This window comes from Lithobates pipiens, unplaced genomic scaffold (genome assembly GCF_037356315.1).
Source record: "Lithobates pipiens isolate NorthernLeopardFrog02 unplaced genomic scaffold, aLitPip1_a1.2 Scaffold_18, whole genome shotgun sequence".
In the NCBI taxonomy this organism is placed as follows: domain Eukaryota; kingdom Metazoa; phylum Chordata; class Amphibia; order Anura; family Ranidae; genus Lithobates; species Lithobates pipiens.
Window position 1 is genome coordinate 125,444,205 of NW_027507758.1, and position 12,634 is coordinate 125,456,838.

A 12,634-nucleotide genomic window follows, 5' to 3' on the forward strand; every position below is an offset into this window, starting at 1 on the left:
TGCTCAGGGAGCTCTGAAAACCGAGCGATCATCAGTGTTAGATCGCTTGCTTCTCAGTGTTAGAGCTGACAGGGGACAGATGCAGCACCAGACCGATGCTGCATCCACCTAGGCAAGTATGATTGGGGGGAAAAAAATGTCATAACTGCCTATCACATTTCCCGAGGTCCTAAAATTCCAGGGCAGCACAGACAATCCCCAAATTACAACTTTTTGTAAGTAGACACCCCAAAGTATTTTCTGAGAGGCATGTTGAGTGCACGGAAGATTTTATTTTTTCATGTTTTTGAAAAATTTAATTTTTTTTTCTTATACACAAAGTTGTCGTTTTAATTAGATCTTCCTCACACATGCCATAGGTATATGTGGAGTTACACCCAAAACTGCTAGACTGCTCTCAATCTGACATTTAGGTGATAGCTCACATGCACAGTGCAGTCACTGTTTACATACCAAAAAGAGACCGCTGCATGTCTGGGGGGGGGGGGGGGGTGCTTTTATTCAATTTTTTTGTATTTCTTAATTATTTTGCTTTTTTTTATTTTTACACTGTAGCTTTCTTTTTTTTTTTTATCACATGGGATGTAAATAAACCCTGTGATAGCAATAGGCAGTGACGAGTGCTCTTTTCTGAGAAATCTAGGGTCTATTAGACTCTAGATTTCTCCCCTGACCTTAAAACATGTAATCAAACCAGCATGGGGCATGGGGGGACACTGTCCTAAAGAACTAGCAGTCTGGGAAAGGGTAGGTAGGGATTTATGACTGCCCTGAAAAGGGCAGCCTGGGAGGGTAGGTGTGGGAGATGGAAAACTGCCCTTAAAAAGACAGCCTGGGAGAGGGCGGATGGGGAGGTGTCATGCTTACCCCTAAAGCAGGTGGTCAGACACTATCACTTGCTTCTGTGTTCTTCCCCTTTGGTAGCCCCCTTTGCCATATGGAAAGCAAGCCTACTGCTATGTACTGCGCATGCGCAGTACACAGCGCACACTATCCGATGGGGGACTGTATATGATAGGACACCGGCTGTTTATCAGCTTTGAGCTCACGGCTCTGCCATTGGCTAGTCAGTAGGCATGGCCTGTGTACTCCTTCTTGACCGCTTCTGTGTCCCCTCGGCTCCCCCCCACATTCTCCAGCCAGAGATAGTCACAGTACTTACAGATAAATCTTATTATAGACTTATCTGTAGGTATAAATGGGTAAAAGTTTCCTACCACTTTAATAGAGAATAAAAATAATGACAGGGCCTCCTTCATGGTATATAAATTATCAGATTGGAGGATTTTCCTCTCTTTGCTGTCAGTGACACATGGCGTTGTTTTTTCTTACACTGGTGAAATCGGTTGCTGGAGCAGCCGGCCTAGATCCACCCATGATTTCCTCCCATCCCTTAATAAAAATGTCCGACTTGGCTTCAGTAAATGCCCACCCCTGTTTCGTCACATATGACGACCCATCCCATTTAGCTACCCACCGAACTGCGCATGCACGACGCCGCCATATGCGTTCCAACACTGTGGCGATCTGTGCTTGTGCAGAAATTTGTGCACACACCCCTGAATCCAGGTTCAAGCCCCACCATCCAAGTGGACATATAGTCAGATTATAATAATGCCAAGCGAAGCAAGGCTGTGGCCGAAGTGTGGCGAGCAGCCCTGTGTTGGAATGCACATGGCACGTCGCACATGCGCACTCCAGCGGGTAGCAAAATGTGATGGGTAGCTTAATGTAACATGACACCCCCCCTCTCTCTCTTTAAAGAGGAAGTAAACCCTGATGGGTTTACTTCCTCTTTTTTTCCCTGCAAAGGTAAAGCATAATGGACTACTATGCATCGCATAGTAGCTCATTATGTGTCACTTACCTGACACAGGAGCCAGCGAAGTCGCCGCTGATCCCTGTAGTCCGCCGCGTCCATCTTGCTGGTGGCGTCTCGCAGCTCCGACCAATGACAGCGGCGAAGCCGCGATGACGTCACTCCCGCGCATGCGCACGGGAGTCGCGCCTCGCAGCTCCGCCGCTGTCATACGGCGAAGCCGCGATGACGTCACTCCCGCGCATGCGCACGGGAGTCGACAAATTTGGCAAATCCATTCTTGGATTTGCCGCATTTAGTGCGCATGCGCGCCGCTGTCTACGGCGCATGCGCCGTAGACAGCGGTGCCCATTTTCGGGCAAATATCTCCTAAACCATATAGGTTTAGGAGATATTGCTTGGACCTACAGGTAAGCCTTAATCTAGGCTTACCTATAGGTCCAAGTTGTTTGGAAGGGTTTACTTCCTCTTTAAATCCCATAGTGACAATCTCCTACCTCTTAGCATCCAGCTGTGATGCTGTAGGAAGACATTAAGGTGGGCAGGGAGGAGGACAGCCGAATCGTTCTCCTCTAGTTGGTCCATTGCAGTCTGATCCTCCCTCCGAGTGACGTACTAAGGTAATGCCCTCTCACCAGGCGTAACATTTGATTGGTTGGCTCTCTAAAGGTCTCCATAGCAGGTTCTGCCCCCTCAACCCTGCTGTAGATCAGCTTTGAGTTTGCGGCTCTGCCATTGGCCAGTAGGCGTAACCTGTGTACTCCTGCTTGTCAGTCTGGCTTCATAATCCATGCATCGCCTAGCAGTGTCTATGAATCTCCTTCCTATGTCCCTGGCAGTCTCATTCACTCCGCTCCTCCCCCTCATCTCCATTGTAGTGCTGAGAGAATCCAGAGGGGGAGAACCGTGTAACAACATATTCGGCGACCCATCGGCGTTTGCTACAGAAGTGACGTTCCGTCGCCGCCATCTTGCTTTACTCCACACTGGTCCACAGTAAGGATACACTAAAAAGGGGGAAAGCGGACATCTTGTTACACCCACCGCTGTTTTGCATTTACACGTATTTATAACAGTAAACTGCGTTTATATAGTGAAATACAGTACTTAGAACTCCATTTGACTGCTTAGATGTTGAATTTTGAAAGCACCGAACTTCTGTGAGATCAGTAAACCTGTAAGATGATCAGTGTTTCCGCTGCTTTTGAAATTCAACATCTAACTAGTCACACAGATTTCTAAGTCCTGTATTTCACTATATAAACTCACTTTACTGTTATATACGGAACGTGTAAAATGCAAAACTCCGGTGGGTGTAACAAGATGTCAGCTTGTTCCCTTCTTAGTGTATACTTACTGTGGACGACGCCGCCATCTTGCTACACCCCACACTGATCCACAGTAAGGATACACTAAAAAGGGGGAAAGCGGAAATACAGTACTTAGAACTCCATTTGACTGCTTAGATGTTGAATTTTGAAAGCAGCGAACTTCTGTGAGATCAGTAAACCTGTAAGATGATCAGTGTTTCCGCTGCTTTTGAAATTCAACATCTAACTAGTCACACAGATTTCTAAGTCCTGTATTTCACTATATAAACTCACTTTACTGTTATATACGGAACGTGTAAAATGCAAAACTCTGGTGGGTGTAACAAGATGTCCGCTTGTTCCCTTCTTAGTGTATACTTACTGTGGAAGAGTGTGGGATGTAGCAAGATGGCGGCAACGGAACGTCACTTCCGTAGCAAACTGCGATGGGTTACAGAATATGTTGTTACAACGGCTTAAAACGGGAGCAAACCTTCTGACATTTTTTTTTCAGACCTGCAAGGGAAAAGGCATAATGAGTTAGTATGCACCACATACTAGCTCATTATGAAATACTTACCCTAGAACGAGGGCCTGGCATCTCCGACGATCCACGCCGAGGGCGCTGACATGTTCCCTTGGCGTGTCTTCCGGGTATTGCGGCTCCGGCGCTGTGAGTGGCCAGAGCCATGATATCGTCACTTTCCAGCAGGGTCCGGTGTTCTGTCCAAAAATGTCTGCCTATCAAATACTGTCCGCCCCGTAATGCGCAGTGCTTGCACAGTACGGAGCACAAGGAGATTTGGAAAACCTCCAAAGATGAACGGCGCCTGCGCCGTGAGTCCAGGTGCAAGCCCCACCATCCAAGTGGACATAGGGCTGCACATAGTTAGAGGGCCGCTCGCCATGCTTCGGGCATGGCCTTGCTTTGCTCGGCTCTTTTTATTCTAACTCTTTGTCCACTTGGATGGTGGGGCTTGAACCTGGACTCATCTTTGGGTATTTTCGGAATCTGCTTGTCATGTGTACTGCACATGCGCAGTACACAGCGGACACTATACGATGGGGGACACTATTTGACAGGACACCGGCGTCTGCCGGGGCTCTCAGCCGAGAATCCCCTGTGCGCATGCGCTGCTGCAGTCAGCGGCTCATTGCGAGGGGAATATCTCCTAAACCATACAGGTTTAGGAGATATTTTTTTATCTACAGGTAAGCCTTATTATAGGCTTACCTGAAGATAAAAGTAAAAAAAACACTATACAACCGCTTTAAAATAAATAAAAAATAAAAAACTCGTCAACGTCACTACGTAGTTTAACAGCTATGCTCGCGGCTTCACTGCGACTATACCGCGCATGCGCCGACTATCCTAGCCGCATGAACACCGTGCCAGCTAATGCACTGCGTCCAGCCCCAGCCCCGCCCCCACCCCCACTAACACGCCCCTAGTCTGTTCTAGTACCGAAGGGAAGTGGCATGGGAAGATACTTAGAGCGATGTTTAGAGAGGGGGGCGGGCCCCGTGTATAGCACTGCCCGCCCATGGTTTCCTCTAGTAAAAATGTCCAACTTGGCTTCAGCGAATGCCCGCCCCCCCCACCCCCTCTTTAAATTCTCTGGGCTGGGAGAACGGTCACGTGGTTTTAGTGGAGTCACCTGACTGTGAAGTCATCCACAATCCCCGGGCCTGTTTGGAGCGCTCAAGTGATTTTCAGCTATGGCGAAGCTCTCCGGCTTTCTCCGATTGCTAAGCCTAATGCCTAAAAAGCACTGGACAATCGAAAAAAAAATTTTTGTCTGGGTAAATGTGGGCTACTACGCTATGGGCGCTTGCGTTTGTCTCGGGTTCCTCGTATACAATGGTCTCACTAAAAAGAAACAGGAAATCTTGCCCGCAAAAGGTACTGCCGGAGGCGCCACCTAGTGTCTGAAAAATACACCTGCTAGGCTGGTTTCAGTAGCTGGTCTGACGGCTGGGCACAGTCACGTGCCCTTCCTTTTTAACAATTCAAAAATCAAGAGGGAAGGATCAAACCTGGGAAGGCTGCCCACAAGGTTTACAAGTGTGTTTATGGGAATGTTTGACCATTCTTCCGGAAGTGCATTTGTGAGGTCGGACACTGATGTGGACGAGAAGGCCTGGCTCTCAGTCTCCACTCTAATTCATCCCAAAGATGTTCTGTCGGGTGCAGGTCAGTCAAGTTCCACCCCAAACTGGCTCATCTATGTCTTTTATGGAACCTTGCTTTGTGCCCTGGTTAAAATCATTTGGTGGAGGGGGGATTAAGGGGTGGGGTTGTTTTTTCAGGGGTTGGGCTTGGCCCCTTGATTCCAGTGCAGGGAACTCTAAGGCTTCAGCATACCAAGACATTTTGGACATCTTCATGCACCTAAATTGTGGGAACAGTTTGGGGATGGCACCTTACTGTTCCAACATGACTGTGCATCAGTGCACCAAGGAAGGTCCATAAAGACACGGATGAGCGAGTTTTGAGAGGAGGAACTTGACTGGCCTGAACATGCCAAGCCCAACCCCTGAAAAACAACCCTACCCCTTAATCCCCCCCCCCCCCCCCCCCCTCCACCAAATGATTTCGACCAGGGCACAAAGCAAGGTTCCATAAAAGACATGTATGAGCCAGTTTGGGGTGGAACTTGACTGACCTCGACCCAATAGAACACCTTTGGGATGAATTAGAGCAGAGTCTGTGAGCCAGGCCTTCTCATCCACATCAGTGCCTGATCTCACAAATGTGCTTCTGGATCAATGGTCAAACATTCCCATAGACACACTCCTAAACCTTGTGGACAGCCTTCCCAGAAGAGTTGAAGCTGTTATAGCTGCGAAGGGTGGGCCAACTTAATATTGAACCCTACGGACTAAGGCTGGGATGCCATTAAAGTTCATGTTTGGGACGCCTGCCTTAGAATGCGATGTTATGTTCATAAAGAACACTGACACTTATTTTTTTATCACATTGGGACTTTTTATATTGTATGCAATCTTTTTTTTTTATTTTGTGCTATTTATTCATTTAGAGCAGGGGTCTCAAACTGGCCGCCCTCAAGCTGTTGCGAAACTACAAGTCCCATGAGGCATTGCAAGGCTGACAGTTATAAGCATGAATCAGTCAGGCAGAGGCTGATGGGACTTGTAGTTCCACAACAGCTGGAAGGCCGTCAATTTGAGGCCCCTGATTTAGAGCCATATATCACATTTTGTATGTTTTGTTATGCATTGTTTATGTGTGTGTTTTATTTTTTATTTTCAAATTTATGAATATATGTCCAAAATCACTCACATATATGTGAACCAGAATATAATTGCCTAAATCCCCCAATATCTCTGCACTGAGAACTGAGTGATCAAACAAAGCTGAACTCCTCAGTACTCAGCATTCTGTGAGCATAGAACTGGGGACTGTCAGTCTCTGGCTCTTTATTCTGTCCTCTACGCTCACTGGATCGCTGGGCTGTGGAGGAGCCTGGAGGAGCTGGCTCAGCCTCTCAGCAGATCGCTGAGAGGCTGAGCTAGCTACTAGGGGTGCAACGGATCAAAAAACTCACGGATCTGATTGTTCCTCGGATCAGAGTCGCAGATCGGATCATTTTTCGGATCAGCAAATAATTGAATTTGCAAAAACCTGTGACAATTCCACCACCATATAGTCCCCACTGTGATATCCACAATCTCCCCCACTGTAATGGACATCTCCCCCCCACTGTAATAGTGGTGGGGTATTGCAGAGTATTGGCTGGGTATGGAAGGATGGCTGTCGCAGAGCAGCGCTGTGGGCACTATAGATCTAGCCCACAGCGCTGCTTCCATCTGATCTCTCCCCTCCACTGTACAGATCAGTACAGAGAGGGGTGTTTTTTTTTTTTTTTTTTTTTTTTTTTTTTTACATTTGTTTTTTTTTTTTACAAGTGATTTTGATGGAACAATCGCATTGTAAACGGCCTGGGTATAGATAGATGGCCGCCGCTCCGGAGTTAGGCCGAAGTCGCTGCCTTTCCTAAGGCCCCCCTACTAGCTACCAGTCCAGGCTTCTGGGCAAATGCTGAACTTATGGTTTGGGTCTTTCCAGAGCCTTAACTGGCTCTGTGACGTCAGCCAACAGTGACTGAAAACGGATCACAGGATGCAGAAAAAACCTTTGTGCTCCTGTAATCCACAGGAGATGAACAGCCAAAATAGCTTTGTCTATACTTTTCATTCAAAAAGCTGTGACTGGAAAGTGCAGAGATCCCTACCTCGGAACCTGAACTTCAGGAATGTTCTTCTATTTTTTTCTAATTTGCATTGGTTCAGGTTGCATATATCTAATTCCTCATATATCGCATTGAGAGGACCACTGGGGATGCAGGAATTCACTGTAGCAGCTTTTTGTTACATACAGTCAGTGCAGGTTTATTCTGGGTGCTGCTCAAAGGGCTTGTCCTCTATATTGAACACAGGTTCACTTGCTTAGCACCGCCACCATTCAGAAAACATTTTGTATTTGATGAGGAGGTGTTCTCTGATTGGATGAGGTGGATATCATGACATTATCTGCCCCACCTCTCCACCTTGTCCAGTGAGAGAATCTGACATTCTTTAGTGATTTTAAGTGAAGAAAAATCTAGTAACCTACACATACTTAATATAACTTTTTTTTTTTTTCTCTTTGCAGATCTAGAAATTTTAAAAGATGCAGCTGATGTGGATGATGATCAACTTTTAGTTGGCCAGCCTGAAGTATTTCAGTTTACCTATACCAGCACACGCACCCCTGCACCTTAAGCACTCAGATGTCTCAATTTTATTATCTATATTTCAAAACACTTGAAAAGAGTTCACCAGAAAAATATTTTGTATAAAATCCAGTTAATAATTATATATATATATATATATATATATATGGTCTCTTATTTTGTTTTCTGTTTGATAAATAAAAGTATATATGTGTGTGTGTATATATGTATGTGTAGAATTTTTGTTTAAAGTGGAACTTCCGCTGATCGGAACCCTCCCCCCCTCCGGTGTCACAATTGGCACCTTTCAGGGGGGAGGGGGTGGAGATACCTGTCAAAGACAGGTATTTACACCCACTTCCGGGCATAGACTCCCGTGGAAGTCTATGCCTCTTCCTGTCCTGCCGCGCTGTCTCCTGGGACACACACGGGTCCTAGAGACAGCGCGGACAATTCCTATTGCGGCTGCCGGCATCGCTGGAACCTGGGACAGGTGAGTGTCCATTTATTAAAAGTCAGCAGCTGTAGTATTTATAGCTGCTGGCTTTTAATATTTTTTTTTGTAGGTGGAATCCCTCTTTAAATATCTTTTTTTATTTAACGGATTTTAGATCATTTTCCCTAGACAGGCAATAGCCAGATCTTTCCAGGCCTGCAGCTTGATTTTAAGGCATTGGCTCTCCACTGATTCCCCCTACAGCAGTGGTTCTCAATGCCTGTCCTCAGGACCCACTAACAGGCCAGATTTTAAGTATTACCTTAGAGAGATGCAGACTAGAATACTGCAATCACTGAGCAGCAAATTATATCACCTGCGATGCATTTCAGTTATCTTGCAAACATGGCCTATTAGGCTGAATTGACACCTATGCAGTTTTAGTACTATAGAACATGTTCCATAGGAAACCATGTTAAATTGACATGCAAAAAGCACTAAAACTGCATAGGTGTGAATTCAGCTTAAGGCTGGCCATACATTATACAATTTTCTTCTATAGATTTCCTTTAGATTTACCAAAACCATATAATATGAGGTCAAATCTAAACACTTTTTTAGTTATCTGGATTTATACCTGAGAGGTCTACCTTGATTCATTTACGCAAGCTTTTCCTCAACATACAGTCCCCAGCAGATAATATGGGGAATAAGGCCCTCCTGTCACTGGACGCCTATAAGGCTGGTCATACATTATACAATTTTCTTCTATAGATTTCCTTTAGATTTTCCAAAACCATATAATATGAGGTCAAATCTGAACACTTTCAGTTTGTGTGCAATCAGGCAGGCCCTTGTACTACACAGTTGAAGGTAAATCTAAAGGAAATTGAATAAGAAAATTGTATGATGTATGGCCAGCTTTAGTGGGCGCTGAGGACAGGAGTTGAGATCCATTGCCTTACAGAGAAAGAGGCTATACACACACTATCAGATTTCCTCCCCCCCCCCCCCTTCAAATCTAACAAAACCATGTACTATGAGGTCAAACCTTAGAGTCGGTTCACACTGAGGCAGTACGGCTTGCAGCGCGACTGCCTCAGGTGACCGGGATCCGACTTTAGCGGCGACTGTATAGAAGTCAATGCAAGTCGCCCCAAAAGTCGTACAGGAACCGTTTTCTGAGTCGCTCCGATTAGAACAGTTCCATTGCACAGAATGGGATGTGACTTGTCAGGCGGCTAAGTCGCCTGACGAGTCGCGCCTGTGTGAACCGGCTCTCAAAAGTTTCAATTTGTATGCAATCAGGCAGGCCCATGCACTACACGGTTTTGGTAAATCTGATGACAAAAATCAGCAGAAAATCTGATAGGGTGTATGAGGCTAAAGAGTGGATAGCCCAAATGGGGGACACCCTTCGTCTTGAACGGTATCTATGGCAACACAGGGGCTGTTATGGGAAATTTGAAAAATTGTGGGCCCTGGTTGAACTTGTCCCAAATTGTTTATTGATTTGGATAAAATGTATACTGCTATTGCTTTTACCTATGGGGGGGTTGGTGAGTGTTTTTGTTTCACTGAACTTTCTATGTTTAATAACGTTTTTTTATTTTTGAGAAAAAAGTTTGGAGCATTCAGTACAAAGCCATAAAGTAACAATTAATATAACAAAATAACGACAGCGCTGAATCAGAAATCCTAAAATATTAATCAGTGTAAAAATGAATGCACAAAAAAAGCATTCAATAAATATTGTTATCAAATAAAGTCCTCCAAGCAATACATAAAAATACTTTTAACCAGAGTGAATTTCAAACAAAATAAGTTCAAATAAACCAATTCAATGGTGTAATGACTAAAAAAATTACCATTACAAGTATTACATCACAGCATGACATAAATAGGATCAGTTGCCGATTTCGCCATGTATACAACAATCAATAGTGAGCTAATGACACAATTGCGACATTAAGGTACAACTGGGGAAAGGGTAAGGGAGCGAGAAAAGATGAGGTAGAGGGGGGGAAAAAGGGAGTGAAAGCGAGCAATCTGAGAAACGCACAAAAAGTCACCAATAGTGGGAAAAAAAACAGGACAAATCATTGGGAGATTAAAGCTTGGAAAGCAGTGATTCACTATTGACCCACCAACACGTTTTTTTTATTTTTTTTTCCGACCCCGATCTGTCCCCTAGTAAAATGCCCTCTGGGTCGGTGTTTGTTTATAAGCAACCAAGAGAAATAAGTAGAAAATGGTCCTTATTAATGTGATAACATATAATGTGAGGGGTTTAAATACCAGGGAAAAAAGATACAAAATTAATGAAGAATTGCATTTTATGAGGGGGAATGTAATTTGTTTACAAGAGACATACATAACCAACAATTCGGGTATTAAATTGGCCTCTGCTCAATTCCCATTCTGGTACTATGGGGACTCACCATCGCCCCATTCAAGAGGAGTAGCTATTGGTTTTGATAGGCTATCAAGCTTTGAAATTCAGGACCGTTTAACTGACCCAGAGGGTAGGTATTTATTTATAAAAGGAAAATTAGGGGCGATGCAATGTACTGTAGCAAATGTGTACGCACCAAACAGAAATCCAGATACATTTTTGAGGAATATATTAACAAAATTGTAGGAATTTAGAGAAGGCAAAGTGGTACTAGCAGGTGATCTGAATTGGTGCCTAGATCCACGGATGGATAGGGTCGGAACAGAGATATAAGTTGGTAAACAAAGCATTAACAAACGCCCAGCTTCAAGATTCCTGGAGGATCAATCACCAAAAAGAGCGAGATTACACTCATTGTTCGGCAGTTCACAAAACCTTTGCAAGACTGGATTATGTTTTTATAGAACATCAATTAGTGGCCAATTTAAAAAAAGTGGAAATTAAGTCAACTACCCTATCAGATCATGCCCCAATAATAGCTCAAATAGAAATCCAGGATGACAAAGGGACAGAGAGAACGTGGAGGATGAACGATTCCCTTATTCAAGAAAAGCACGTGAGCGGGGAAATTGAAAAGGAGCTGAGGGATTTTTTCGAGCTTAATGAGTCGGAGGAAATCTCCAGAGCGACCTTCTGGGAGACACATAAAACAGTAATTCGAGGCAGGCTGATTGGGATTGGAGCAGGGAAAAAGAAGGAAAGGCAGAAAAGGAAGGTTCAGCTATATAATGAGATTGAACAATTAGAACGGAAAACAAGATCTAGAGGGATTCAGGAAAGTCAGGAGCTGCAAAAAAAAAAAAAAAGGGGGTTGGAAGAATATTTAGAGCTAGAAAGAAGATCAGTGTTCTATAAAATAAATAAGGAGAGATACCAGTGGGAGAATAGGTCAGGTAAGTGGCTGGCAAAAAGAGTAAAGGAACAGAAAAATAGGACCTTTATACCCAAAATTAGAGATAAAAAGGGGGAGCTGAAATATGCCACCCCAGATATTGCAGAGAATTTTCATTCTTATTACAGTACCCTCTATGAAATAGGAGGAAGCGGTAGGAAGGGAGGAAAAGGAAAGGAAGCCATATGGGAATATCTGAGGAATCTAGATTTCCCAAGAGGGGTGAGGGAGGAGATGGAGGCCTTAGAGGCCCCCATCTCGATAAGGGAAGTGGAGAGAGCAATCAAGGAAATACCACTGGGGGGGTAGTCCCGGTCCGGACGGCTTCTCCAATCTGTATTACAAGAGATTTCAGAGTCTCTTGGCACCAAAACTTTGTGAGTACTTTAATGCAGTTGGAGAGGGACAGGGGTTTCGTAAAGAGGCACTCCTCGCTCATATCACTTTAATTTTAAAGGAGGGTAAAGATCCGGTGTTCTGCCGTATAGTGTCCGGCCATGAAATAGTGTCCACCCCGTACTGCGCATGCGCAGTACGGAGCAGACGAAGCTTCGGAAAATTTCTGAAGCTGAACGGCGCCTGCACCGTGAGTGGAGGTGGTAGCCCCACCATCCAAGCGGACATAGGGTTGTGAGTATTAAAGGGCCCCTCGTGGGCGAGCTTCGCTTGCCACGCTTCGGGCTCGGCCTCGCTGCGCTCGGCTCTTTTTTATTCCCACTCTATGTCCACTTGGATGGTGGGGCTAGAACCTGGACTCACGGCGCAGGCGCCGTTAATCCTCGGCAATTTTCGGAATCTGTGTTGCTGTGTACTGCGCATGCGCAGTACACAGCGGACACTATCCGATGGAGGACGTTATTAGACAAGACACCGGCAGCCCCAGAGAGCTACCGCCCGATATCCCTACTGAACACTGACATAAAGATCTACGCAAAAATAATAGCTGATAGATTGAAAGTACTCCTCCCGATATGGGTCCATACCGA

The 12,634-nt window shown here is 45.0% G+C and overlaps 1 long non-coding RNA gene across 1 annotated transcript; it reads left to right on the forward strand.

The window, feature by feature from the left end:
- The first annotated feature begins 4,673 nt into the window (after positions 1-4,673).
- LOC143987400 (uncharacterized) lies at positions 4,674-8,010 on the forward strand. Its single transcript, XR_013276642.1, has 2 exons — positions 4,674-5,032; positions 7,805-8,010. It is a non-coding gene; the product is annotated as an uncharacterized LOC143987400 (long non-coding RNA).
- Positions 8,011-12,634: the final 4,624 nt, after the last annotated feature.